The sequence below is a fragment of the Martes martes genome (genome assembly GCF_963455335.1).
Source record: "Martes martes genome assembly, chromosome: 12".
Classification (NCBI taxonomy): Eukaryota; Metazoa; Chordata; class Mammalia; order Carnivora; family Mustelidae; genus Martes; species Martes martes.
In genome coordinates, this window is record NC_137900.1 from 87961227 (window position 1) to 87985757 (window position 24531).

The 24531-nt window shown below is 45.7% G+C and overlaps 1 protein-coding gene across 4 annotated transcripts in view; it reads left to right on the forward strand.

The window, feature by feature from the left end:
- Positions 1 to 309: 309 nt before the first annotated feature.
- RALGPS1 (Ral GEF with PH domain and SH3 binding motif 1) overlaps positions 310 to 24531 on the forward strand; it is a 269662-nt gene continuing 245440 nt past the window's right edge. For 3 of the 4 annotated variants that reach the window (XM_080820440.1, XM_080820442.1, XM_080820443.1), the window contains exon 1: positions 422 to 522. The gene's annotated coding sequence lies outside the window, so the exon portion shown is untranslated. Of the gene's footprint in view, positions 523 to 24531 lie in introns of all 4 variants that reach the window. The other variant, XM_080820441.1, reaches the window with a different exon arrangement.

Below are 24531 nucleotides of genomic sequence, written 5' to 3' on the forward strand. Positions count from 1 at the left end.
ATTGCAAGAGGCCTGGATGTACGGGGAATAAGATGCACTGGTATTTCTAGGAAGGAGATGGGCGTGGCGGGGCGCTGAGAGGGGTGTGCGGACCGCGGAGCATCCTTACAGGCTGAGAGGGCGTCCGCAGGCTAGAGAGGAGGCCGGGGCCAGCGAGGACCGAAGCTGCAGCGGCTGCGCACTGGCGCGCCCAGCCGGCCGATTTGCGTGTCTCCGCCTCTGCGACGAGCTGGTTGGGTGGACTGGTCCGGCGCCGCACGCGCATTGGCTGCGCGGCCTGCCGCTCAGGCCCAGGAGCGGACGGTTCCTACTGCGGCTGGGCACCGGCTCCGCTCCCGCGTCGGCCCGCGCTCCAGCTGCGCCCGGCCCGGCCCCGGCCCGGCTCGGCCCGGCCCCGGCCTCCGAGCGAAGGCGCCGCTGCCGCCTGGGCCGCTCCCAGGGCCATGAGGAGGCGGCGGCAGCCACTGCGGCCCGCGTCAAGGTGACCGGCCGGGACTGCGGCGGCGGCGGCGAGAGCGGGCGGTGAGAGGAGCGGCCCGCGGGGCGGGGCGGGGCGGGGCCCTGAGGGCCGGGCCGCAGGGAGCTGCAGGTGCGGGAGGCGGGACCCGGAGGGACCGCTGGGCCGGGGAGGGGCCTCGGGGCGGGAGGCGGGGCCAGAGGGGCAGGGGTGGTGCCGGGCGGGTTCAGGGTCGCGGGGGGCCGGGCCGAGGGGCCTTAGGTGGGCTGGTCCGGTGAGGGGTGGGTAGGAAGGGCTGCGAGTGTGGGGGTGGAGGTGGAGACAGGCCGCAGGTGTGGGGGGCGGGGCTGGTGGAGGCAGTTGGGCGGGGCAGAGGGGGCTGCAGGTGTGGGGGCGGGGCCAGGTGGGATCACGGATTTGGCAGTGGGAAGGGGCTGCCAGGTGAGGCCAGAGCTTCTGAAGAGCCCGGGCCTGAGGAAACCACAGGTGCAAAGGGCGGGGCCAGGGAGACCTGCAGGGGCGGGGGGCGGGGCCCCGAGTGGTTGCAGGTCCGGAAGCGGTGCCCCAGGTGTGGAGCGGGCGGAGGGTGAGTGGTCCCTGGAGAAGGGAACGCAGCCCTCTCCGTTGTCTAGGGGTTTTTGGGGTGGGCGCAGGAGCTTTGGGCTCTCTGAAGATTCTGGAGGCTTCGAGGGTTGCTGCTGGGCCAGAGGGGCCGGCCAGGGCCTGCCTGTGCCTCTCCTGAGGCTGACTTGGGTCTCTGCCGTCCCGGTTCTTAGGCTGGCGGCTTCTCTGCCACGCTGTGCCTTAAGTGGGGCGCGTCGTTTTTCATGTCTCTGGGGCTTTCCCTGTTGCTGTTGCTGGGTGCATGACTCGATTGGGGTCGGCGGCTGGCATTCTTTGGATGATTAGACATGTGGTTGAGAAATGTTGCTTGCTGGAAGAGTAGTTAGTGTGAAGCTTGAAGGGTCCTGGTACCAGATGCTGCTGCAGATCTTAGTAATGGCAGTCTCCAAAAGACTGACATGGCAGCCCGGTGAGGGGGAAGAACAGAAATGAGGGCTCAGAAGCTTTTGCCTCTGTGTAACCCCCAGAGAGTCTTTCAACTCTCCAAGCTTTGTGTTTTCCTTTGCAAAACGAGCATCTGAGCATGGACCATCGTGCTACCTGCCTTGTGTGCCTCCCAGGGGCCCTGTGAGGATAGGATGGAAAAATGCTTACCAAGCAAGTGCTGGGGTAAAGTTATGAGTCTCCTTCGTCTTTGCTGATGGGGATGTTGGATACAGGGACTGAGGTTTTAAAGGGGGAGGTTGGATTTGGGGTATTTCTAATTAGCAGACCATTTTCTTATTGAGTTTGGGTTGAGGTTTGTGGCAGAATGTCCCCAAGAGACAGTCTCGGATCTGACTTGGATCAAGACCTCTGAGGGAGCTGTGGCAGGGAGCAAGGGCAGGTGGAAAGTGAGGAACATTCGTTTGCTGACCTTTAGACCCCAACCCCATTGAGGACTCTGAACTGGATCATAACGCTTAGGCTTGAGCCTTATGGAATTTCCCCTCCCCATCCAAGTAGGAACTCTGATTTTACCACATTCCAGAAAGAAGACACGAAAAAGAAGGGAATGTGAGAATTTCACTAGCTTCCTACAGGGGCAGGGAGAAGAAATCAAGCTGAGAGGGCTCTCTCCTATCCTGAAGATGTCCTGTACCCATGTGTGTGACCTTTTGGCACACAGTACCTCTGTTGACTGGCAGTTTGACCATTCCAAACTGTCATTTCTCCTACCTGCATTGCATGGACTGAGACAAGGCAGGAGGAGGCTTCTCCTACACATCCTTGCACTTTTCTTTACTTTAGAAGCTATGAAACTTTTAGAGGCCAACCACCATGGGGCTGACCTCTGTGACTGCCACTCAGCTGGTGTGGCAGTGACCCAGAGGCATCATGGGATGGCATCTCGGGGACAGGTCCTTACTGGGGCCTGTGTTTATATGGCAGGCACCCAGAGGGTCTAGAAGCAATATGTCGGATGTCCCCTTCTGTCCTAGCAGAAACTGTGTAAACGGTTCTCAGAGATTGCTGCCCTCTGGATAACCATCTGTGGGTTCAAAGGAAAGCCCAAACTTGGTGGCACACAGAAGTTAGAACATGCATTGAATAATGAGGAAGTCAGCTTTTTGATTGTTATTATTGGAGTGACAACATCCAGGGTTGAGAGAGAAACTTCATTAATGGAAAATATTAAAACCAAGGCTTTCTGTGATCCAGCCCCAGTTTACCTTTTTATTTTTTAATTTTTTAAAAGATTTATTTATTTATTTATTTGAGAGAGAGAGAGAGAGAGAGAGAGTATGAGGGTGGGGAGGGGCAGAGGGAGAGAGAGATTCTCAAGCAGACTCCACGCTGAGCCTGAGGTGGGGCTAAAGCGCAGGACCCTGAGATCATGACCTCAGCTGAAATTGAGAGTTGGACACTCAACTGACTGAGCCACCCAGGCAGGCCGTCCCCCCCACCCCAAATACCCCAGACTACCTTTTAAAATCGATTTTCCTATTCAGTAAGGAGGGCGAAGGCTCTGGCTTGCAGGTCAGACAGGTCTGTGTTGGAAGCCTTATGCACCAGTTTCTCAGCTTCTCGAAGCTTGTTTCCTTATTTGTGAAGCAAGGATAATCATGCCCACCTTGAGAGGTTATGAAGAATAAATGACCCACCTGATATCAGGCACTGAGTGTTAGGGTACATTTCTCCTCTCCCTGCATGCTCATCTTTCAACACCACTGAACAGCATGAAGCATGTAGGGAGAGCAGGACTGGTAATTCTGAGGCCTTCACTTCTTATGTAACCTTGAACAAATCCCTTCCCCAGTCCTCCGTTTTCTAGGTTGAATGAGGACAGTGTTAGACTACGAACGTCAAGGGTGGTCCTTGCTCTGACATTCTTCTCATTAGCATGCTGTCCATATTTTCCTGAAAGGCAGGAGGGAAGAAATTAATGACCTGTTTAGTTCTCTTAAAAAAAAAAATCTGTCTAGCACTTTGCCTAGTACACAGTAGGTGCTCATTAAATAGTTGAAGGAACAGAAAGAGGAGTTTAGGAAGAAGGTGTGGCAAATTGTCCCTGCTGCTTCTATGTATGTTGTATCTCTGTCTTCAAAATTCTATTGATTTATTTGCCAAAACATATTGCAGCATTTTATTGAAACTGGTGAACCTCAGCATGGAAGACAAAAGCTGTTTCACAGTCCTGCCTTACCACAGATTAAGTTCATCCAGTTTTCGTTCATAAGCATGCATACTTTTATGGTTGCTGTTATATGTATGTGAGCATATGAGAGAGGCTTGGCAAAAAGTGGTGTCTTTAAATGGTGTTTTTAATTATTTTTTTTTAAGAAGTTAAAAAAAAAAAAAAATCACACATGGATTCTCTTTTGAAAGGCAAGTAGTCCAGAGGGGAACAAATTGTAAAAAGGGTCTTTCTTGCCTCAAGCTGCCAGTCCTTTTCCTTAGGGGCAATCACTATTACCATTTTCTTGTTTATTATATATTCTTTCTCTTACACAAAGAATAGTGTCTGTACATACTCTTTTTCCTTAGTCTAGTCACTTGATCTGTTTTGGAAATTGTTTCAACATTGGAAAATGTTCCAATTGGTACAAACAGTTCCTTCTTAATAAATGCTTTTGATTGATGTTGTAAGCAGTTTTGTCCTTACGCCCCCCCCTACTCCTCCCCACTATGATGTTTACTAGTACTGGTGAGCAGTCATTGTTGAGAAGAGTAGTAAGGGACATCCCTTTTTCTTTTCTGGGAAACAAATGGCTTTGGTCCCATTGAACAATAGATTACAGGCAATCCACGTATCTGGATGTAAGGCAGATGACAGAAAGAGAAAGGAAAAGGGATTTGTTTACTAGTAATTGAAAACTGATTTTCCATTCAGCCCTTGACTCAAAGTTCAGCTGTTACTTACTGGTTGCATGACTTGGGACAATGTACCTAATCTCTCTGAATTTTACTTTCCTTATCTGCAAAATGGATGATGTTAATAAAGTCTGCCTTTTGGGGTTTTTGTGTGGAGGAGATGAGATCATGCATACCAAGTACTCGCAGCGATAGCAGCTTGTAGTAGATGCTCAGGAAGGGGTAGCTGCTGTGTTGTTAAAAACCGGACGGAAACTCTTCTATTCTTTGTCAGGAGGTATTTACTGGGCAGTTGAGGGTGAGCTGTGGACAATGCCCAAAGTCCTTGCCCTTGAGATGCCCATATACTGTGCAGGGAGACAGGCACACAAGCCACTGATCGTAGAACAGTATGGTGGGCTCGATGTTGAGGTGGTGAGCAGTATGGGGGTCACTCAGGCCGGAAGCAATGACTTCTTGGGTGATTTGGGAATGGCTTCCCAGCTCAAATATCCCCTTCTTTGTGAAACCTGCTCTGTTCTTTTCGGCACAAGTGACCACTCCCGTTTGTGTTCCCTTGACTTTCATTGTGTGCCTGCCTTGATCGGAGTGTGCATTGTGTTATGGCACGCATTGCTTTATGTCTGTGGCTGCTCCCTGCACAGGGAAACTCTCCTACTTTCTTTGCCGCTGAGACTTCAGGGTATGTTCTCTTTGGCCATTGTGATGGACCGCCTCTCCATCATGGCTACCAAATGTTGGCAAGCTCTTACTGATAAGCTGTCAGGTCTCTGGTGAAACCCAGTCTCCGGGCTCTGTTCCTTCACTTTCCCAGTATTTGAGTGCTGACTCTGAGACAGGTGTGTGTTGTGCCGTATACTAACTATAGGCTTTGGGTATGGCTGGTGATACTTGCGCAAAAAGTCTTGGAGGTGGGAGAGAAAAGAAATATTTCTCTAGAGGCTCCAGGACAAGAGGGGAAAGCAGAAAAAAGCATGACTCTAAAAATGAACAGCTCACACTTGCTGAAGCCCACCTTGCCTTTCCTCAGAAGAATGGCTGCTCATCCTTCCCTTGGAGTGGGGTTGTGGAGGAACAGGCTCAAGGGAGCTGAGTAGGTGGTCTGTGGATTTTGACCAGGGGTAGTGGGCAGTTGGTTGGGTTGGGTTCTGTGAGGGGCATCCTGGGGCATTTTTGGGGCCACTTTCCTAAAAGGAGAGGGGGTTTTACTTCCTTTATGTGGGCAATCACTCACCAGCCTTGCTGGGTTCCTGCTTTGCGCTAAACCCTTTGCTGGATGCTGGGCATATGGAGATGAAAGAGTTCTGTCCCTGCCTTTGAGGAGCTCATGGTTGGTGGAAGAACCACTTGCAAATGGAAGGTGACCAGGAGGTGACTGACTATGATAGAAGACCTTGAATGAAATGGCCAAGCAGATTCATGCTCTGGAGCCAGGCAGACCTGGGCTCAGATTCCGGTTCTTCCATACACAAGGCCTTGGGCAAGTGTCTCCCTCTCTGTGAATCTTGGTGTACTGGTTTACTGAAGATTCAGTGAATGATGCAGTGGAATGTTTAGCAGGGGGCCTGACAGAGAGTTGATGCTTACAGACTGCTCATGGGTCGTATCCACAGTTCTTAGGGAGCACTGAGAAGCACCTCTTTGTCTGTTTTCTCTGGGTTCTAGTGTGATGGTAATGGTGCTAGTGGGGTGGTGAAGGTGATGGTCACGGTACCTGAGAAACCAGCTCTGAAGTCACAAAATGCTCAAGGAGTCCTAGGGACACCCCTCATAGGCCCTGTTGGCCGCAAGCTATGGGTTTGTCCACATGTGTTTCCTCCTCCTTTTTCACATGAGCTCTTCTCGAAGGTAGTTTCCCACCCTGCACCGTTGTGAGCACCTTTTATTCTTTGGGTCGCCTGCGCTGATCAATTCCATGACTTTTCCCCAAGAGGAGGCACAAGCCAGGCTTATTTCATGTGCACTTATGGAGGAGAGCAGAGGCCATGAAGACCCAGAATGGCAAATCATCCCACGGTTTTTCTACAGAGTTTTAGTTCTTTATATTCTTTTTTTTTTTTTTTTTACTTTTTTATTTATTTATTTATTTTTTAAATTTTTTTATTTTAATAAACATATAATGTATTTTTATCCCCAGGGGTACAGGTCTGTGAATCGTCTGGTTTACACATTTCACAGCACTCATCATAGCACATACCCTCCCCAATGTCCATTTCCCCACCACCCTGTCCCGTCCCCCTTCCCCCCCGCAACCCTCAGTCTGTTTCTTGAGATTGAGTCTTTTATGGTTTGTCTCCCTCCCAATCCCATCTTTTCATTTTTTCTTTTCCTACCTCCCCCCAAACCCCCCCACCTTGCATCTCCACTTCCTCATATCAAAGAGATCATATGATAGTTATATTTCTCCGATTGACTTATTTCGCTAAGCATGATACCCTCTAGTTCCATCCACGTCGTCGCAAATGGCAAGATTTCATGTCTTTTGATGGCTGCATAGTATTCCATTGTGTATATATACCACATCTTCTTTATCCATTCATCTGTTGATGGACATCTAGGCGCTTTCCACAGTTTGGCTATTGTGGACATTGCTGCTATAAACATTCGGGTGCACGTGCCCCTTCGGAGCACCACGTTTGTATCTTTAGGATATATACCCAGGAGTGCAATTGCTGGGTCGTAGGGTAGCTCTATTTTCAGTTTTTTGAGGAACCTCCACACTGTTTTCCAGAGTGGTTGCACCAGCTTGCATTCCCACCAACAGTGTAGGAGGGTTCCCCTCTCTCCGCATCCTCGCCAGCATCTGTCATTTCTTGACTTGTTAATTTTAGCCATTCTGACTGGTGTGAGGTGGTATCTCATTGTGGTTTTGATTTGTATTTCCCTGATGCCGAGTGATGTGGAGCATTTTTTCGTGTGTCTGTTGGCCATCTGGATGTCTTCCTTGCAGAAATGTCTGTTCATGTCCTCTGCCCATTTCTTGACTGGATTATTTGTTCTTTGGGTATTGAGTTTGATAAGCTCTTTATAGATTTTGGATACGAGCCCTTTATCTGATATGTCGTTTGCAAATATCTTCTCCCATTCTGTCAGTTGTCTTTTGGTTTTGTTAACTGTTTCCTTTGCTGTGCAAAAGCTTTTGATCTTGATGAAATCCCAATAGTTCAAGTTCTTTATATTCTTTACAGGAGATTTATCTCCTGACATCAGAGTGATAGGGCAGAGCTTAAAGACTCTGGAGTCAGGCCAGTGTGGGTCTGGGTCCTGACTCTACGACTCACCTCTCATGCCTTTGGGCAAGTGACCACTCCTCTGTTTCCTTATTGATACAGGAAGTGTGATGGTACTTACCTCCATGATTCCTGAAAGTCTTCAAGGAGTTGATGCAGAATGGGTCTTAGCATAGGGTTCATACATGAAAACCCAGTAATTGTGAGCTGGAATAATGTTCTCTTCAGCCATTGTTAGAGAGCCTGTAGGATGTTTTGGGGGGCTATTAATTGTCTATGAAAGTTATGTGAGTTATTGCACAAGGAGTATATTAAAATTCAGATGTCCTTGGTGGCAGTGGCTAGTAAGAACCCCCAGGTGGCAGGCAGAACTCAGCCTTTTTTTTTTTAATTTTTTATTAACATGTAAGGTATTATTAGCCCCAGGGGTACAGGTCTGTGAATCGCCAGGTTTACACACTTCACAGCACTCACCATAGCACACACCTTCCCCAATGTCCATAACACCCCCCTCCCCCCGGCAACCCTCAGTTTATTTTGTGAGATTAAGAGTTTCTTATGGTTTGTTTCCCTCCCGATCCCATCTTGTTTCATTTATTCTTTTCCTACCCCCCAAGCCCCCCATGTTGCCTCTCAACTTCCTCATATCAGGGAGATCATATGATCATTGTCTTTCTCTGATTGACTTATTTCGCTAAGCATAATACCCTCTAGTTCCATCCATATCATTGCAAATGGCAAGATTTCATTTCTTTTGATGGCTGCATAGTATTCCATTGTATATATATATCACATCTTCTTTATCCATTCATCTGTTGATGGACATCTAGATTCTTTCCATAGTTTGGCTATTGTGGACATTGCTGCTATAAACATTTGGGTGCACGTGCCCCTTCAGATCACTACATTTGTATCTTTAGGGTAAATACCCAGTAGTGAGATTGCCGGGTCGTAGGGTAGCTCTATTTGAGGAACCTCCATGCTGTTTTCCAGAGTGGTTGCACCAGCTTGCATTCCCACCCACAGTGTAGGAGGGTTCCCCTTTCTCTGCATCCTCTCCAGCATCTGTCATTTCCTGACTTGTTCATTTTAGCCATTCTGACCGGTGTGAGGTGGTATCTCACTGTGGTTTTGACTTGTGTTTCCATGATGCTGAGTGATGTGGAGCATTTTTTCATGTGTCTGTTGGCCATCTGGTTATCTTCTTTGCAGAAATGTCTGTTCATGTCCTCTTCCCATTTCTTGATTGGATTATTTAGAACTCAGCCTTTGTTGGGACTACAGATGCACGCCTTGACTCCCACAAAAGCAACTGGCTATTGGTGAGGGAGAGGATGGAGTAACCCTGAGGGTGGGCCCTGACTCCAGCTGGTCCGGGAAATGAAGGCTGCTTTCCCAAGTTCTTTCTGTTCCTTGTTCTGTGATTCCATGAAAATAGAGGGTCTTTAATGTGACCTAGTACAACATTATACTTTTCCTCTTTAGGATTTAAATATTTCTATTATAAGATTTTATTTGAAGGTTAAGACAATTACTTGAGTAATCAGAAGAAATTTGTATGTTTGGCCTCAGTCAGAGTTTTGTTTGGAAATCATCTTATTAGAGATGAAAGGAAGATTAATGAATGTAATTAAATTCGTGTTTATTGCATGCAATGATTCTCACTCACTCTTGTATAAGCTTGATAACTAGGTCAAGAGAAATCTGTGCTTTTGATACATTTCTGAGTAATGAAATATTTATGGAAAACAAGTTAATAAATTCAGGAGAATATGCTGTCTCTTTTTGTGGCACTTAAGTTTGTTATGTGGAATTAGTGACTTTCACTATTTTGAGATATTTTTTATTTTGTGTCCCTTCTGTGGCTGTGTTTTGTCTTTCCTCTAGGCACCATATCTCCAGCACTTTCGGTCCACTAGCATTTGTAGATTATTCCCCCACAGGCTCCCATGGCACCCTGCTGTAGCATATAATAACACTGTGTGACAAATGATGACTTCCTGGTGACCCTCCCTCTCCCTGCCTCAATTTTGTGGAGGAAGAGCCTGCATTTGTTCTTGCCATATCTCAGGCCTAGCCCAGGGCTAGTACAAGGCAGCCAGAATGCTCTGAGCATGTCATTCCTTCTGCTTAAAACCCTTCAGTGGCTTCTGATTTCTCTTAGAAAAAAGACCAGATCATCCACATGGCCTGCAGGGTCTAAGAGGATATGCTCAGTGGTGTCCTGCTCGGTGATGTGTATCTCCTGTGGTGCAATGTAATGCAGTCCCGTCAGATCGTGGGCTGGGGCTGCTTTGCTCACCGTCGGGGCCTTAGTGCCTGGAATAGCACCTGGAATGTAGTGGGTCCCCCATAAATGTCTGTTGAATGAACAGAGGAAGTAAATGGTGTGTGTCCAGTAACTGATTTGAGTCTAGAAAATGGGAAGGTTGTTGGTTCTGAGGTCCCTTCATTATAAAATATCTCAACACTTAACAAAGTCTCTTGACACCTGTTTTTTTCTGCTTCACACTGATTCTTGCAGGGAAGTCTCTGAAGTGCAAAGAAGATGGAAGCTCAGAGAGAGTAAACAGAAGCCCACTGTGTAGCAGTGGGAGAAGCAGAGGCCCCCTAGGGTCTGCTTCAGGGTGTGGTTTCTGACAGTGGACGAGCCATAGAGGAGATAAGGAAATAAGGATAGGGATTCCTTGGAAGAGGTACTTGTCATAGTTTGTCTTGGTTTTAGTTATTTTAATTTCCTGATAACTGAACTAAGGAGTTCAGTTTGAAATGATGGGTTTAAGGTGTGGTTTCCATTCTAGAGAGGAGGAAACCCTGATCTCTTACTTGTAGGTGGCTGAAGTACTTAATTACTTAAAGTAATTACTGACCATGTGCTGATTGGTTGACAACTAAGATTAGAATTTGTTCTTGTTCGGAAGCTTTTTTGATAAGATTGGAAGTCACTTGGTGACTGATCTATAGCATTCTTTCGTTCTTTCAAAAGATGCGGCTTGCCGGCTTGCCGCAGTTAGCTTATTTCTCGATCTCTGGTGTCCCTGCTACAGGGCTCTTTCGCAATGAGCACTGCTGTGGCCTTTGCACTTGTCAGATGTAGTGTCTTGTCTGTCCTGAAAGTTAGAGGGCATTGAGGCCACTCTTCCCACCTTGCAGCTGAGGGTGAGGACTTTGCCAGGGCTTCATACTCAGGTGTTCTGATTCCCCACCCAGCAAGCCTGTGGACTTTAGCCCATCCATGTGCACCTTGCACTTTCTTAACAACTGCCTGCAGGTCATATAACTTTGCACATAGACCATGTCCATGGAGAAGCATTTATCTCTGATGAAAACCACTGCGTCAAAGTCCTTTGTTGAATCAACAGAGTGAGTGTGTGGGAAGAGGGACTGAGGCCTGACTTAGTGTACAGCTCTGGGATCCAGTGGTGCTGGCTGGCTGAGAAAAGGCAGAGCCTTTCTGGTCTGTTGGCAATACGTGTATTGATCTTAGGGAGCTTCCTCATGATCTTAGGGGGCTTCTTAAGGGCTGAGAGATACTTGGAACCTAGTTTTATCGGTATAGCCAGTATCCTTGTGGAACAGAGAGAACAGTGTGGTATTATAGAAGAATCACCAGATATGAAGTCAGAACACCAAGTGTGTCAGTTTGCTGTGACACCCGCTTTCCAAGTAAACAGGAATATCCCTGGTGTGTGTGCATCCTTTCTTCAGTAGGAAACCCATAGTTTTTTCCTCTTCTTTCTTTTTTTATTAAGTAATTTCTGTGCTCAGTGTGGAGCTCTAACTTGCAACCCCAAGATTAAGAGTTGCATGCTCTACAGACAGAGGCAGCCCCATGGAAAGCCTCAGTTTTAAAATCTGAGATTGCTTTTCATGGGTGGAGTCAGCGTAAAGAGAGCTGGATGATATGGAAGTACTGTAGCAATAATGAAAGGAAGTCATACTCCCTGTTACTGCCTGTCTTCCAGTTCGTCTCTCTGTCCATCCATCCGTCCATCCATCCATCATCCATCCGGTTCTGTTCAGGGTCTGCTGAGTCCGTGTGAGGCCACAGTACAGGAAAAAGATGAGTCTGGTCCTTGCTATCCTTTAGCTCATAATCTAGTAGCAAAGTTAAGTATAAAAATAAGTACAAAACCAATAACAAACAAGTATAGAAAACATTAATTACAGCATTGACGATGGCTACAGAAAAGGAGTACAGGGTATGTAGAGGCTGTAAACAGGGCAGTATTGGCTGGGAGGCCCAGAGTGGCTTCCCAGAGGAAAGACTGGTTAGACGTGACCAGCTGAAGAGGTGGCAGCTGCATGGTCATGGTCCCCACTGGGGCAAGGGCATGGTGGTGAATTCAAGATGTAACAGAAAGCCAGTGTGGTTGGAGCACCGAGGGTGAGGGAGACGCCCTAGTGTTCACACCCCGGTGGGTTGGTGGTCATGGTGCTGTTTTCTTGACCTGTGCAGGTGTTCCCTGACATCCTCTACTTGCTGACTCTTTTTCAGAACGCCCATCTATCACCCAAAGCGTCTGCTACTGAAGCAGTACCTGCCGTGGTTTCCAAGATAGCAGGTGGCTTTATTTATTTATTTATTTTTAAAGATTTTATTTATCTATTTGACAGACAGAGATCACGAGTAGGCAGAGAGGCAGAGAGAGAGAGGAAGAAGCAGGCTCCCCGCTGAGCAGAGAGCCCGACGCAGGACTTGATCCCAGGACCCTGAGATCATGACCTGGGCCGAAGGCAGAGGCTTTAACCCACTGAGCCACCCAGGCGCCCCATATTGCTTTAAAGATTGGTTGCTTCCTTTGCTTCTTGATCTCATTAGTGGTTTTCATGAAGTAAACATGAAGTAAACATCTGAGCGTGTAACTGGGCTTGACACCGCTGGCTTTGCCCTCAGGGGTCTGCAGACTTGACAGAGAGTCGTGAGTAAATGATGGTGGTGCTGTGTCCAGGGTGGAAAGTAGTGGAAATGGAAGCTGGTGGGGTGAAATCCGACTCCCGGGATCTTAAGGAGAGATTTTCAGTTTCTCAGGTGAAGAGAGACAGGAGCAGAGGAAACAGATTGTGAGGAGTAAGAGAAGCAGGAGAGAGCAGGCTGCGTCTCGGGAATGGTGAGCCGGTGTGGTGTTGCTGGAGTGTGAGGCTTTTGAAGATAGAGAGGAGGAGGTTGTGGGAGACGAGGTCAGAGAGGTAGTTTTGGGTCAGTACTCGGAGGGACTCAAAGATAATGCTTGGGAGTTCAGATGTTATCCTGCGGCCAGCGGAGAGTCATTCGGGAATTACAGGAGGAGGGAAACACTGCTAGTTATGATCCTCGTGTAGAGAATGGTTGGTGTGGGAGGAGACTGGTGTGTGGGAGATGAAGCGAGGGGACGTCATCCCTGAACCTGGCTGTGGGGATGGAGAGGAGGAGGCAGGTTCGAGTGAAACTGAGGCAGAGGCCTCCCTTGCAGATTTAGCAGATGGGAGGGCATGGTCAGGGTTTGTCACTTTAGTGATGTGAGGGGCTGGGCCAGTCACAGAGATAAGGAAGGGGTAATGAGTAGAGGACAAGTAGTGAATTCAGGGTTTGGCAATAGCCCAACTGAATTTGGGGTGCTTGTGGGATAGCATTTGGCAGTTGGCCTACTAGTCTTGGGCTCAAAGAGAGGTCTGGGCCAGAGCAGTGGTTCCCAGTCTTTGGAGCATCAGAATCCTCTGTGGTGTTTGGGGGAGAGAGATTGGTCATCTGTATATTACAGTTTTCACAGGTGGTTCTGATGCCCTACTGGTCTAGAGAGAGAGACTTGGGGTCATCCTTGTATAGCTGGCCCTGGAAGTGGTAGGAGAGGGATGGATTACCCAGGAAGGTTCTACACAGTGAGCAGAGGATCTTGAGTGCTGGAGAGCACCAGCATGAGGGGTAGAGAGCACAGTGGAAGAGCCAGAGAAGGAGCAAGAGAAGGGTCAGTGAGGAAGGAGTAACCCAGGAAGATGATGGTATGGAAATTGGTGGTTGGACCATCCCCTCCAGCTCTCTCTGCAGGGCCTCTGCCCCTGCCCCCTGAAGCTGGGTGCTCCAGGGCCTCCCACTGACACTCTTATTTTCACTAATGCTGAAGCCAGTCTCACACGAGAGAGGTTATTTTAGTTATTTTGCTTCTGTGTGCAAAAGACTAAGGGAGGCTCTTAGCTGCAGCCAGTGTCTCAGCCCTTCAGCTTCTCTTAGAACCTTCTCAAGCAGTCTCCTCGTGCCTTATCCTGGTGGTCTTTTGGTCTGAAATCTCTGGCTCCTGAAGCAGGAGAGTTGGGGCCCCATCTGGGTCTGGGTCAGGATGGGTCAGCAACCTTGGTGGGGACGGTGTGTGTCTAGATCCTAGGAAAGGAGATATCAGAACTATGGAAGTCCTGGGAAGATGATAAAACCATGTAGACTGGACTAAGGTGGTGTGGGAGCCCTGTGACTGGGACATGCATCCTTGGCCCCCTGTGTATCCTGAGCTTGGGTAGCAGCTCAGAGCCTGTTGTATAATCTCCAGAAATTATAGATGGGTCTCAGAGTTAGAGCATGTGAGGTTTACCCAGACTGCTCATGGAGGAGGATCCTGAATTAGGAAAAGTTGAAGTCCATCCCACTGGTAGGCCTGAATGCCTGACTGAGATCAGCTTACAGAACCCAGTGAAGAACCTTTAATCTGAAACAGTCAACAAGAATCTGGTATCTGATTCTATATGTCTTTATTACCCTGAACCCAAAGACCTGGAAGCATGGGTACGGGGCTGAGACCTGGTTGGCACTGGCCCTGGTGCTGAAAACCACCACTGAGTGGTGGTAAGAAAGGATCAGGGAAAATTCAAGAGGAGTAGCTGTCCTTAATATCAGGGTCCACCACCCTAGTATGAAGCCATTTGCCCCTCAGGAAAGGAGGAAGAAGAAGGATTAATGTTCATTGAGCTGAAAACCTTCAGTGCTTAGCAAAGAGAAGGGAGCAGATGAGTGAGTGGGAGTATGTGTACCAGCAGAGCATAAAACGCCATTCAGCTCTTATGGGAGGAACATAGAGAAATGGTTCAGAATTTGAGGCCGACTGAGCTGGGTTCAGATTCTGCTTTTGCTCAAGGACGCACTATCATAGCTAGTGAAGATGCTCTTATGGGTGGTGTGTTCCTGGGAATGTGACCTAAGCTCCTGGGGCCTCACTCACTAGGGTTAGTTTTCTCACTTTAAGTGGGTGGTATAACATTGCCCACCTTAGGGAACTATTGTAAGGACTAAGTGGTATATTAGCATGAGGAAGGTGCTTAACAAAGTATCTGTCACAGAATAATGGCTCAATAAACGACAGTAATAATGGTGATGACGATGATATGGTCCTCGTGTGAGTACTGCTGCGGATACCTGCACTGGACAGAACCCCGCTGGTGTAGCACGTGTATGACGTAAAGAAGAACTTCAGTAAAAATCAGTTTAGCTGTGTGAACATCACCATATGGGAGGGAAGACTGGATCCGCTGGCGAAGATTCAAACACTGAGAAGATAAGTGTGACCATGGGGAATCCCAGAAACGTTACGTGATAGGAAATGAAACAGCACTAGGCCAGGAACTTCGATCAAAGGAGTTTTGTTGGCTGTAAAGCAGAGAGGCAAGAGGCTCCTGGGTCAACAGCTGGAGGTGATAAGGACAAAACAGCGCATTAGCCTTCGTCTTTAGTGATGGTGTGGATTTGTATCACCTCTTCTCTCTCCCTGAGTATTTTGCTGGGCACTGGGGGAGGTGGCACTAGAGATTATTTTTACCTGATGTTTGTTTGTTAATGCCAAAGTCTCATTTTTTTTTTCCAAAGTCTCATTTTTATGACTAGGCTTGTTACTGAGTAGCCTCTTATTAAATGCTTTTCGAATGAATAGGATGAAAATCAGTTGGTTGATAAGCCATCATTTAATTTCTGACTCTTTCCAGGGAAGTCTAAACATAGTAATAGTGACAATACCATGTCACCATTGGCAATTCCAGTGAGATAATCTATAAAACTTGATAAAATAGTGATATTCACCTGGAAAAATAAATTGGTAGAAATACTGACAAATTTTTAGGGCAATGAAATGGCCTTCATTCTCCCAGATTCCTGTTCATTTCAACAAATGTTTGAGTTTGTCTGCTGTGTATGAAAACAGTGCTGGACCCTTTGTTGGGGGAATATAAAAATGGATATCGGTTGGGTATCTTTTATGGTACATATTCTTATAACCCTTATCTCTCTCCTTATGAGGGAGCCATCTCTGTAGTTTGGGGTACAAGTGACAGAAAACTAAAATAACAAAGACATAAATAAGATAGAAATTTCTCTCTTATGTGTGAGAAGTCAAGAGGTAATCAGGTTGGGGAGTTACAGAGCCTACGTGGTCAGAGACTCAGGTTCTTTCTGTCTTGTTCCATGATGAGGTTATCTTGGGAATGGCTTCCAAGTCTGAGGTCACTTCAAGACCTGAAATGGCTGCTGGATCTCTAGGTTTTGCGTCTGCATTCCAGACTTTAGGGGCCACTTTCCAGAATTTGTGCATGACACTTCTTGCATCCCATTGGCCTGATCTTTATCATATGGCTACACCAAGCAATAAAGGAGGTTCGGAAATGTAATCTTTATTCAAGGAAACCATATGTCCATCTAAAAACCAGAATTTCTGTTACTAAAGAAGGAGAAGAAGATGGCTATTTGGGGCCAGCCTCACCATTACTGGCCCTATTTAACAGACGTGGAGTCTCAGTGTAGTGGAGATTAACCGGGTATATATGGCCTATAAATGGTTGAACCTTCACAACTTATGATAAAGGAATAATTTATCCTTTTTTTTTTTAAAGATTTTATTTATTTATTTGACAAAGATCACAAGTAGGCAGAGAGGCAGGCAGCGAGAGAGGGGGAAGCGGGCTCCCCGTTGAGCAGAGAGCCCGATGCGGGGCTCGATTCCAGGACCCTGGGATCATGACCCGAGCCGAAGGCAGAGGCTTAACCCACTGAGCCACCCAGGCGCCCCCCACCTTTTTTAAAAAAGATTTTATCTATTTATTTGACAGACAGAGATCGCAAGTAGGCAGAGGCAGGCAGAGAGAGAGAGGAGGAAGCAGGCTCCCTGCTGAGCAGAGAGCCTGATGCAGGGCTCAATCCAAGGACCCCGGGATCATGACCTGAGCCAAGGGCAGAGGCCTCAACCCACTGAGCCACCCAGGCGCCCCAATAATTTACTTAATTCTATATGGTGCTTGGGTCAAAGCAGGAAACTAGACTGGAAGTGTTTTTTTTTTTTTCTTCTTTCTTTTTTTTTTTCCTCCTAACTTGTCCAGGAGCTTAATTCATGAGCCATCAGAAGTTACACGATAGTGAGGGAGGTAACGATTATTACATTGTTGGGCCATTTGGCTTTCAAAGCTGGAAAGAATTGCTTGACCTCATGTTGCAGTGGAAACTCCAGCTGACTGTTAGTGAAAGGAGAAACCTGGAGTTAAAGACTGAAAGATGTATACTGAGCTCTGTTGTGGGATCTAGGAGAGGTGGGTTGCATGACTCGGGTTGGGAGGAGTTAGGAGGCAGAACTTCCCCTGTCTACTTTCTATCTTTGTGTAATGCCTGAGTCACAGACAAAGGACTTCATTACTAGCATCAGCGTGTTTGTCCATTTCCCTTCCCCCCACATCTCATGGGAGTGATGCCATGGGTTGGGATGGATCCTGTGCTTCTCTGTCACAGCTGGGAAACACCGATCTGGGGGACCTGTAGCTTTATAGCAGGCAGTAAGTAGGGCTGCTTTTCAGCCCTGAGGGAGACAGTGTCTCATCCGCCCAGGCACAACCCTGAAAAATGGACTGGGTAAAGGTGGTCAGGACCTTGCATTCTTGGCATGCCCAGCAGGACATGTGGGAGTGCCAGAGACCAAGGAGGAGAGCCCCTAACAGGTGGTTGCTGGGATTAAATGGGATAATGTGTGCAGAGCATGTGCCAATAAAAACTCTTGACCAGGGGCGCCTGGGTAGCTCAGTGGGTTGAGCCTCTGTCTTTGGCTCGGGTCGTGATCTCAGGGTCCTGGGATGGAGCCCCGTGTCGGGCTCTCTGCTCAGCGGGGAGCCTGCTTCCCCCCTCTCTCTGCCTGCCTCTCTGCCTACTTGTGATCTCTCTCTGTGTCAAGTAAATAAAAATAAATAAATAAAATTAAAAACTCTTGACCAGTATTATCCCTTATAATGTCTGTAGGCTCTGTAGGCCCAGCGATGACATAGTTATCACAGTGCTTTCTACCTGGTCTTCAGTGTTTAGACAAGACAAAGTTCTGGAATGGATGGGATGCCGGGCAGACTGACAGGAAAAGACTGATTCTCGGTTGCTTGTGTATAGCTTCTTGTCTGCTTTTCTTTTCTTTTCTTCTTTTTTTAAAATTTTCTTTTCTTTTCTTGTATACATTTTATACCCAGTACTTCCCTAGGGCGTGTACTCTGCTAGCTTTTGGTAAATTATTTATAATTCTCTTTTTTCTTATGTGTAATCAAATGAAGTCTATTTCTTGAGCTTAACATTTGTGGTTTGCTTAACTTTAAAAAAAGTATAGCAAGTTTTCTTAAGAAATAGGTTATTACTTGCTTATACATGTATTTAATAAAATCCTGGATAATTGACTCCAAACTAAAATGAAAGTTTAAATCTGTATGACTTGTAAGAGTACTATAAAAAAAATGTAGAGCCTGGTGATGTTTAAAGGTGAGCTCAGCTTTCCAGTGTTATAGAAGAGGAAACTGAGGCAAGAGATAGGAAGGCAGTCACTGAAGCATGGTCCCAGGTGCTGAGTGACAGATGCTGTGCTGGGCCTTCACCCACAGCCCTGTCTGAGAAGCCTTGAGTGCATTAGGGTGAATAGAGAGGGGACCAAAGAGAATCTGTCTACAATTTTTGGGTAGATATCGGGCCAGACCTCACCTGTCCTCAACTGAAAATGAACAAATTACGAAAAGGAACACTAGAGAGGAGGCACTGAATAGATCTCAGGATCAAGGGAAATGAACAAAGGCATGCGGGAAATAGAGGAAGAGCAAGCTTTGGGTAAACGGTTTCCCAGCTTCAGACATCATCTTTGTCCTCTCCAAGAAGTTCTAGATGCTGTGAAAGGTGAGACGATGATGAGTCAGCAGACGGAGACGAGGAAGGGGCGTATGGACTCAGAGCACATAAGGAGGTAAAGCACATGGTGCCAGCATCTGGAATTGTGGCACTGCCGAGAAAGTCAGGGCGTCAGGAGGACACTGGTGCTCTCAGAAGGGACGAGAAAGTATCAGAGGAGGCCCCAGATATGGATGATGGACCTGATTGGAGATGGGAATACATGGCATAGAAGGAAGCCACGAGATTTCTGAACGGAAGAAGGACCTGAGTCTGTAGATTAGAATGGCTCATCGTGAACTAGGCAAAATTAGCAAAAATTAGCTACCATAAGCCAGGTGAAATAATTTTTTCACTTCAAGAATAAGGAGAGGATACCACTAGCATCCAGGCAGGAGGATGAGGAAATCAAGGAAAAAAATTTTAGCTAGGCTCAGACTTACCTACAGCATAGGAGCCAGAGGGCAGTGAGGCAGTGCCCATTGAGTTCTGAGGGAAAATGCTGTGACCAAAGAATTTTATTCTCTGTCCCGTTTTAGTTCCTATTTGATGGTAACAGAAATTCTTTTCAGTTGTGCAAGGACATACCTTATGTGTAGCTTTTGCTACACCCATGCACCATTCTGGGGGAAAATACTGGAAAGCATGCTTCTGTCACTGAGAGATGAATTAATATAAAAGACCGTCCACGGGCAAGTCAAAGAAGGAAAGGACCGGCAGTGAGAGTGGAACCATTGAAGTATAAAATGATTTCAAAGTAGTAGTTGTGATGATGAGTGTGAAATATAATACACATGAAATCGTGGTGAGGAGACATAACATGAAGCCATAATTAACAGAAAAAGCAGGAATTCCTGCTTAAACCAGAGATCATGCACATGAGCACACTCTGCCCTATACAGATACGAGGGAGAAAAGATTTGTAAGCAAGCTCCCTGCCCTCCAGTCTGCCTGGGCATGTGTTTTCTAGCTAATAAAGTGCTGTGCAGGTGTACAGTATGCTTAGGGCCATTTTGGTGGTGACTCCTCTGGGCCTCATCTTTTTGAACTGCCATGAGAGGTTTGCTTGGCACCTTAATTTTTTTTTTAAAGATTTTATTTATTTATTTGAGAGAGAGAGAGAGAGGGCGAGCACACGAGTGGTGGGGAGTAGCAAAGGGAGAAGGAGAAACAGACTCCCCACTGAGCAAGGAGCCCAATGCGGGGCTCAATCCCAGAACCCCAGGAGCATGACCTGAACCAAAGGCAGCCACTTAACTGACCGAGACACCAGGTACCCCCTGCACTGTCATTCTGTAGGAGGGCGTATTGCTGATGGAAATGTAAAATGATGTAGATTCTTTGGAAAACAATTTGGCAGTTTCTTAAAAAATTAAACATCAAGTTACCTTGTGACTGAATAATTCCATTGCTAGGTATGTACCCACGAGAACTGAAAACAGACGCTTACACGAAAACTTGTACGGGCATGTTCATAGCAGTAGCAGTGTTATTCATACTACCTGGAAGTGGAAACAGCCCAAATATCCACCAGCTGATGAATGGATAAACAGAGCCCGGCGCATCCACAGGATGCAGTATTATTTAGCTACAAAATAACGAAGTACTGATTCATGCTACAATGTGGATGAACCTGGAAGCATTCTAGAGAAACCAGACATGAAAGGCCCATACTGCATGATTCTGTTTTTATGAAATGTCTAAAAGAAGCAAATCTGTGGAGACAGATTAGTGGCTGCCAGGGAGATGATGGAATAGGAGTGAGTGCTAATGGGTACAGGGTTTCTTTTGGGGCTGATGAAAATATTCTGGAATTAGGTAGAGAGGATGATCATACAACTTAGTGAATATGCTAAAACCTGCTGAGTTCTACAGTTTAAAAGGGCCCATTTTATGGTATGTAATTATGTCTCAATTAAAAAAATAGTTCTTTTCCGGGGCACTTGGGTGGCTCAGTTGGTTGATTGGCTGCCTTCAGCTCCGATCATGATCCTGAAGTGCTGGGATCTAGTCGTGCATTGGGCTCCCTGCTCGGCGGGGAGCTTCTCCCTCTGACCTTGCCCTCTCATTCTCATTATCTCTCATTCTCTTTCTCTCAAATAAATTAATGAAATCTTTAAGAAAAATAGTTCTTTTCCTTACTTTTTTATTTTTCATTTTATTGTTTTCCCCATTTGTAGTATTTAAATTCAGTTAATTAACATACAATGTATTATTGGTTTCAGAGGTAGAGGTCAGTGATTCATCTGTCTTAGATAATACCCAGTGCTCATTACATCACGTGCCTTCCTTAATATCTGTCACCCAGTTACCCCAACCCCCCACCTCCCTCTCCTCCAGCAGCCCTGTTTGTTTCCTATGATTGAGTCTCTTATGATTTGTCTCCCTCTCTGCTTTCATCTTGTTTTATTTTTTCCTTTCTTCCCCTATAATCCTCTGTTTTGTTTTCTAAATTCCACTTATGAGTGCGATCATATGATAATTGTCTTTCTCTGGTTGACTTATTTCACTTAGCATGATACCCTCTAGTTCCATCCACATTGTTGCAAATGGCAAGATTTCACTTTTTTGATGGCTGAGTAATATTCCAATATGTATGTATGCGTGTGTATGTGTGTGTGTGTGTGTATCTTCCACATCTTTATCTACTCATCTGTTGATGGACATCTGGGTTCTTTCCATAGTTTGGCTATTGTGGACATTGCTGCTGTAAACATTGGGATGCATGTGCCCCTTCGGATCACTACATTTATATCTTTGGGGTAAATACCCAGTAGTGCGATTTCTGGGTCATAGGTAGCTCTATTTTCAACTTTTTGAGGAACCTCCATGCTGTTTCCAAAGTGGCTGCACCAGCTTGCATTCCCACCGACAGTGTAGGAGGGTTCCCCTTTCTCCACATCCTCAGCAACATCTTTTGTTTCCTGTATTGTTAATTTTAGCCATTCTGACCAGTGTGAGGTGATATCTCATTGTGATTTTGATTTGTATTTCCCGTGCTGAGTGATGTTGAGCATTTTGTGTGTGTGTCTTCTTTGGAGAAGTGTCTTTTCATGTCTCCTGCCCATTTATTGATTGGATTATTTGTTCTTTGGGTGTTGAATTTGGTAAGTTCTTTATAGATTTTGGATACTAGCCCTTTATCTAATGTGTCATTGGCAGATACTTCTTCCATTCTGTTGGCTATCTTTAGGTTTTGTCGACTCTTTCCTTTACTGTGCAAAAGCTTTTTATCTTGATGAAGTCACAATAGTTCATTTTTGCCTTTGTTTCCCTTACCTTTGGAGACGTGTCTAGCAAGAAGTTGCTGTGGGCAAGATCACAGAAGTTGCTGCCTGTGTTCTCTAGGATCTTGATGGATTCCTGTCTCAGATTTAGGTCTTTCATCCATTTTGAGTCTATTTTTTGTTAATGGTGTAAGGAAATGGTCCAATTTCATTCTTCTGCATGTGGTTGTCCAGTTTTCCCAACACCGTTTATTGAAGACGTTGTCCTTTTTCCATTGGATAGTCATTCTTTCCTGCTTTGTTGAAGATTAGTTGACCAGAGTTGAGGGTCCATTTCTGGGTTCTCTATTCTGCTCCATTGATCGGTGTGTCTGTTTTTAATACCAGTACCATACTGTCTTGATGTTTACAGCATCGTAATAGAACCTGAAGTCTGGAATTGTGATGCCACCAACTTTGCTTTGCTTTTTCAACATACCTTTGGCTATTCAGGTTTTTTCCTGGTTCCATACAAATTTTAGGATTATTTGTTTCAGCTCTGTGAAAAAAGCTGATGGTATTTTGATAGGAATTGCTTTGACTGTGTAGATTGCTCCAGTTAGCATAGACATTTTAACAATATTTGTTTTTTCAGCCCATGAGCATGGAACGTTTTTCCATTTCTTTCTTTCCTTTTTTAAAAGATTTTCTTTATTTGAGAGAGAGAATGAGCGGAAGGAGGGACAGAGGGTGAAGGAGAAGCAGACTTCCCACTGAGCAGGGAGCCCGATGTAGGGCTCAATCCCAGGACCCCGGGATCATGACCTGAGCCCAAGGCAGCTGCTTAACTAATTGAGCCACCCAGGCTCCCCCGTTTTCCATTTCTTTATGTCTCTCTCAATTTCTTTCATTAGTGTTCTATACTTTTCTGAGTATAGATCCTTTGCCTCTTTGGTTAGGTTTATTCCTAGGTTATCTTATGGTTTTGGATGCAATTGTAAATGGGATCGACTCCTTAATTTCTCTTTCTTCTGTCTCATTTTTAGTATATGGAAATGCAACTGATTTCTGTGCAGTGACTTTATATCCTGCCGTGTTTCTGAATTCCTGTATGAGTTCTACCAATTTTGAGGTGGAGTCTTGTGGATTTTCCACATACCAGATGCCTTTTATTTCTTTTTGTTGTCTGATTGCTGGGGCTGGGATTTCTAGTACTATGTTGAACAGCAGTAGCGATAGTGGACATCTCTGCCATGTTCTGACCTTTGGGGAAAAGCTCAATTTTTCCCCATTGAGAATGATATTCACTGTGGGCTTTTAATATATGGCTTTTATGATAATGAGGTATGTTCCCTCTATCACTACACTTTGAAGAGTTTTAATCAAGAAAGGATGCTGTACTTTGTTGAATACTTTTTCTGTATCTCTTGAGAGGATCATATCGTTCTTGTCCTTTCTTTATTTATATAGTGTGTCACATTGATTGATTCATGGATGTTGAACCACCCTTATAGTCCAGGAGTAAATCCCACTTGGTCATGGTGCCTAATCCTTTTAATGTACTGTTGGATCCTATTGGCCGGTATTTTGTTGAGAATTTTGGCATCCATGTTCATCAGAGATATTGGTTTGTAATTCTCCTTTTTGGTGGGGTCTTTGGTTTTGGGATTGAAGAGGTAATGCTGGCCTCATAAAAAGAGTTTGGAAGTTTTCCTTCCATTTAGATTTTTTGAAACAGCTTCAGAAGAATAGGTATTAATTCTTCTTTAAATGTTTGGTAGAATTCCCCTGGGAAGCCATCTGGCTCTGGACTCTTGTTTGTTGGGAGATTTTTTTTTTTTTTTTTAAGATTATTTATTTATTTATTTGACACAGAGAGAGAGATCACAAGTAGGTAGAGAGGGAGGGAGAAGCAGACTCCCTGCTGAGCAGAGAGCCTGATTCAGGGCTCGATCCCAGAACCCTGTGATCATGACCTGAGCTGAAGGCAGAGGCTCAACCCACTGAGCCACCCAGGTACCCCTGTTGGGAGATTTTTTGAATACTGCTTCAATTTCCTTGCTGGTTATGGGTCTGTTCATGTTTTCTATTTCTTCCTGTTTCAGTTTTGGTAGTTTATGCGCTCTAGGAATGGACCCATTTCTTTGAGATTGCCTTTTTTTTTTTTTTTTTTTGCATATTGTTGCTTGTAATATGTTCTTAAAATTGTTTGTATTTCTCGGTGTTGGTTGTAATGTCTCCTCTTTCATTCATGATTTTATTTATTTGGGTCCTTCCTTTTTTCTTTTTGATAAGTCTGGCCAGGGGTTTATCAATCTTTATAATTCTTTCAGAGAACCAGCTCCTAGTTTCATTGATCTCTTCTATTTCATTGATTTCTGCTCTAATCTTTATTATTTCTCTTCTCCTGCTAGGTTTTATTGCTATTCTTTCTCCAGCTCCTTTAGATGTTAAGTTTAGGTTATGTATTTGAGACCTTTCTTGTTTCTTGAAAAACAAAGAAAAAGTCTGTGGTGCTTTCCTCTTAGGACTGCCTTTGCTGCATCCCAAAGGTTTTGAACAGTTGTGTTTTCATTTTCATTTATTTCCATGAAT